Source organism: Asparagus officinalis, chromosome 2 (assembly GCF_001876935.1).
Source record: "Asparagus officinalis chromosome 2, Aspof.V1, whole genome shotgun sequence".
Taxonomy (NCBI): Eukaryota; Viridiplantae; Streptophyta; class Magnoliopsida; order Asparagales; family Asparagaceae; genus Asparagus; species Asparagus officinalis.
This window is the reverse complement of record NC_033795.1, coordinates 4,823,140-4,828,705: the sequence shown is the minus strand read 5'-3', so window position 1 is coordinate 4,828,705 and position 5,566 is coordinate 4,823,140.

The window sequence follows — 5,566 nt, the reverse complement described above, 5'->3', positions numbered from 1 at the left end:
GTGTTAGGTGTTGACTCGTCCCTACTTAGGCTTCGGGATAAAATTCCCCAAGTTTAGACCTTGGTGTCTTCTTCAATCAGTGAAAGACTAAACCGACGACGCGTGTTAGGCGTAGACTTATCTCTATTTAGGAGTTGAGATAAAATTCCCCATGCACAAAGTGCCCGGATTGGAAATTGAAAATTATGTCTTTTCTAAGAACAAAGACAGACTGGAAAATGGGAGAGGAAGAATTTTATATTCTATCTCCCGGTACTGAAGAGGAAGAATTTTATATTCTATCTACAGTAGGAAAGGAAACTCAAGGTGGGATCTCCACCCCCAGAATCCGAAAAGATGAAACTAAGAGCGGGATCTCCACTCCGAGAATCGGAAAGGTTCAAACAACCCTAACTTTTATAGGATTGGTCATTTGAATCAGAAGAATCCTTCATTCATTGAGGAGAAAGCCTAATTTCGACCCTAACTTTTATAGGTTTGGTAGAAAAGGAGCAAATGCAGATTTTCGCTTATCGAAAATGGATGACTCGGTCTTAGTCCTAAATGCTTGTAGGCTTGACTAAGTGAGATTGGGAACAACCCTAACTTTTATAGGTTTGATTGTCCGAAACGAAGGTGGACCTCTCGTTCATGGAAGGAATCGAGAGAGGAATTTAGCTTTGGCCCTAACTTTTATAGGTTTGACCTGAAAGCAAAGAGAGTAGAATACAAGTAGCGATGAAAATGCCAACTCGTATTATCACTCAAAGGAGGACTTTAATGCTAGGTGATTATGACCTAACATATTGAGTCTGAGGATTGCCAATGACTGGCGGGTAGAAAATTTTGTGAATCCACCGTCGATTAATTTGATCAGCGGATGGTTTAGTGAGGAAAGATTAACCTGTCAGAGGATTGGATCTCATCTCACAAAAATAACTCATGAGAGTTAGAGAATTTGACAATAAGAAGAAATATTCCGACATTCAGAATTCGAACGGGGATTTCTTATTCATCACTTCTACAATGACTGGGTTATCCCTAAGAATACCACATGTGGTATTCTTCCGGGAACTTCCCGATATATTATTTATCCTAAAGATACTAAGGATAGTATTTTTTCAGGAACTTGCCGTTTATCGGCATCATCAGCCAGTCGCCGTCCTTGGTGACTAGGTGATATGCGCCACTCGAGTAAACTGTCTCCACTACGAATGGTCCCTCCCATTTGGGTTCAAATTTGCCCTTCTTCTTGGAGCTAAGGATCATAGGCCGCCTTTCAGCTAGAACCAAATCCCCTTCTTTGAAATTCCGTTGTCGAACCTTTTTGTCGAAAGCTCGAGATATTCTGGCTTGGTAGAATTCGATATGTTGTTGAGATTCTAAACGCTTCTCATCTAGCCTTTCAAGTTCTTCAAGGCGCTTCTGATGTTGCTCTTCGGTCGTCATTTGAGTCGTGAGGGCAATTCGAAGTGACGGGATTTGAATCTCCAATGGAAGAACGGCTTCACATCCGTATCCAGTGAATACGGGGTCGCTCCCGTTGGTGTGCGCACCGTGGTCCGATAGGCCCATAGAGCCGCGCCAAGCTTGTCATCCCAGTCTCGTTTATTAGTTTTCACAAGTTTTGATAACAACTTTATGATAGTCTTGTTGAAGGCTTCGGCCAATCCATTCGCTGTGGGATTGTAAGCTGTCGACGATATGTCTTGAATTTTGAACTTTTCACAAAACCTGATGAATGCATTGCTAACGAATTGAGGACCGTTGTCATGTATGATTCGTCTTGGGACACCATGCCGGTAGATGATATGGTGCTTGATGAATGCAATGACATTGCTCGTTTTAACTTCTCTGAGTGGAACTGCCTCAGCCCATTTAGAGAAGTAGTCGGTAATTGCTAGGATGAACCGGTCACCTTTGACTGACGTGGGATTTATAGGACCAACAATGTCCATTCTCCAGGTCTCAAACGGCCATGACGTAACCGAAGGATGCAGATGCTCCGGAGGTTGGTGCATATAATTCGCATGTATTTAACATGCATCACACTTTCGGGCATACGCGATTGCATCACTCATCATGGAGGGCCAAAAATATCTCATTCTTCTGATGCGGTCATAAAGCTTGGGGCCAGGTTGGTGTGCGCCACACTCTCCTTCATGTGCCTCTCTAAGAACTTCTTCAGCTTCTTTAGTTGATAAGCACCGTGCTAGCAAGCCATCGTACCCCCTGCGGTATAACGTTCGATTCTCCGTGTTATAGTAGAATCTTGGTGCCCTTCGTCGGATTGACTCTCTTTCCTTTACGTCTTCTGGTAGTATTCCGTGCAGGACGTAATCGATGATGGGGAAACGCCAATCTCGGGGTTCAAACTCAACTTGAGTTGAATGTGTTTCCTTAACCTCTTCTTCTTCGCCATCTTCATCATAGATTGGCACTAGGAGTTGGTGAGTCCTTACTGTAACAAACTGTTCTGTTTCAGGGGGCTACGCCAGGGATACGGCTAACGCCGCTAATGCGTCTGCGTAGGTATTCTGCAACCGTGGAATATGTTCAATAAAGAATCCTTCGAATGATTCTGCCATCTCCACTGCCATCTTATGGTATGGTATTAAATCCTGGCTTCGGACCTCGTACTCTCCCTGAACTTGTTTAACTATCAGTTGAGAATCACCGAAGGCTTCAAGATACTCAACCCCCAGTTCTTTGGCGAAGCTGAGTCCTATGAGTAATGCATTATATTCGGCTACATTATTTGAGCACGGTTCAGTCAACGAGTAAGCTCGAGGCATCACGTGCTTTCCCGGGGAAACTAAGACAACTCCAACTCCGGAAGAAATCTTAGAACTTCCAGGAGCACTTGCTACATTAGTTGCTCGTGAAGCGCCGTCGAAATACAAATGCCATACTTGCTGGTGCGAAGTTGCGTTGACTTCGTGGGTTTCATCGGGTAAATCGTCATATATCTCGGCGGTATCCGGAGTTGGATTAGCTGCCACGAGATCACAGATGGCTTGTCCTTTTACCGACTTCTGTTGTTTAAAATGTAAGTCGTATTGGGACAAGAGTAAGGCCCATTTTGCTAACCGCCAATTTATGGAAGCTGGTTGAGTCATGAATATTCGGACTGGGTTAACCTTAGAGATAACATAAATGGTCTGTCCAACCAGATAATGCCGCATCTTCTGAATAGCGAACACTAAGGCGAGACATTCTCTTTCAATCATAGGATATCGAGATTCAGCGCCTACCATGGTTCAGCTCAAATAATATACCGCCTGCTCATGACCGTTATTTTCATCTTGTGCAAGTAATGCACTTAATGAGTGGCTCGTCGCCTTGACATAAATCAAGAACGGTTTGCCTGATTTCGGTGCGACGAGTACGGGAGGTTTTGAGAGATATTCTTTAATACTCTCGAATGCTTTTTGACAAGCGTCATCTCATACAAATGACACGCCCTTCTTTGTGAGCCTGGAGAATGGTTGGTATTTTCCTGAGAGGTTCGAGATGAACCGACGGATATAAGCTAACCGCCCTTGCAATCCTCTGAGCTCCTTGAGGTTTCTCAGAGGCTGTAATTCATTAATTGCCTTTACCTTATCAGGGTCGATGTGAATACCCTTGGTGGTGACGACAAATCCCAGGAATTTACCACTGGACATCCCGAGGAAAGACTTGGTAGGATTCATTTTCAATTGATGGGCTCGCATCAAGTCGAACATGGTCTTCAAGTCCTTAATGTGATCTTTCTTATCACGACTTTTCACGACCAAATCATCCACGTAGCATTCGACAGTCTTTCGAAGATGCTCCTGAAAAATCTTCGACATGGCTCTCTGATAAGTGGCACCTGCATTTTTTAAGCCGAAAGGCATGACCGTGTAGCAGAAAATTCCGAGGGGTGTTCTAAATGCGGTATGCTTTTCATCATCTGGATGCATCTTTATTTGATTATAACCAGAGAAACCATCCATGAAAGACATCCTCTCGAACCCGCACGTATTGTCAATGATGACATCTGTGATGGGAAGTGGGAAATCGTCTTTTGGGCAGGCAGCGTTGAGGTCTCTAAAGTCGATACATACCCTGATCTTCCCATTCTTCTTAAGGACCGGGATAATATTGGCAAGCCACTCTGGATGCTGCTCTTCCCTAATGAAGCCCGAGTCAATAAGTTTTTTAACTTCGGCCTCGATTGCTTCCATCATTTGCGGACGAAACTGTCTTTGTTGTTGTTTGACAGGTTTGACATCCGTCTTAATATTGAGACGATGCACTGCTACGTTTGGATCGAGCCCTGGCATGTCTTCATAATTCCAGGCAAACACATCGATGTACTCCCTGACAAGAGAGATTAACTCTTCTTTCTCTTCTGGTGGGAGGCTATCGCTAATGAATATAGGTTTCGGATTATCTTCACTACCCATATTCACCTGAAGTACTTGATCTTCGGTAGGAGGCTCCCTTTGCTCAAACCTTGATCTTCAGTAGGAGGCTCTCTTTGTTCGAACCTCTCACCGTACTGTATGTTTAGGTGATGAACCCAAGGGTCCTCCCAAGTCGGCATCTGATCGTCTTCTTCTGTTGTCGCAGGGTCAACCGTAGCCATATTCGACATTAGCTTTTTGAACATTTCACCAAGACTAGTGTCGGAATCCCAAGCCGAAGAGTCAGAAGAATACCCGTTTCTAGCTTTGTTAGCAATTTGATCGATGATTTGCCAGCAACACTCGTCGTCGGATGAGGAGACATAACCAAGACCTCTTTTGTGGCGATAATAATCATCGGGTTTTCCCTTTGGTACATAGGCCATTCGAGGTGGAACTCGTGGACCTCGACCAAAGCAAAGACCCTCTCCGAGTGTGAAGTCATATCCATACTTCTCCATTAGATCGCGCGCTTTCGCGTCATACCTAAATAGGTGAGGAGCAGGTTTATCATCATCGTCTTCCTCTTCCAAGAAGTGGTCGGGTATCGGAGCTTCTCTTCCTTTTCCGTAGACGACTTCTTTTCCACCCCCTATTCCCACGGGGATGACAAGTGTTGCTCCGCATGGATCTTGTACCTGCTTTTTCGTCATGCAAAATGATTGAAGTGGCATATACAATTCAGGGTTATCATACAATTCTTTAGTAATATCATCCAGACACATAGAGTACTCTAAATCATCGTTTATTGATAGTTCTTCGGCAAGTTGCCAATTACAACTACTTTCCGATGATTCATCATCGTCAAGATTGATTACAATGGGTACAATGTCATTAAGTACAAAACCACCATCATAATCAAACCCAGCTTCGGTATCAGCTTCATCTCCGCTGTCCGTTCCTTGGGCCGATGGTTCAGTATCGGATTCGGCGCCGTATAAAAGGGAATCAGTGAAATAGTTCTCTAATCCCTTAAACGGTTGCTTATCCGCGACCACCGTCTTGACTTTATTATTTGTGTCCACATACTTGAGGCATTGGTGCAGAGTTGACGGGACTATAAGGTTACCGTGGATCCAAGGTCGACCCAATAGTAAGTTATAGGACGTTTCTGCGTCAATCACATAGCAAGTAACTTCTGATTTTAAATCCCC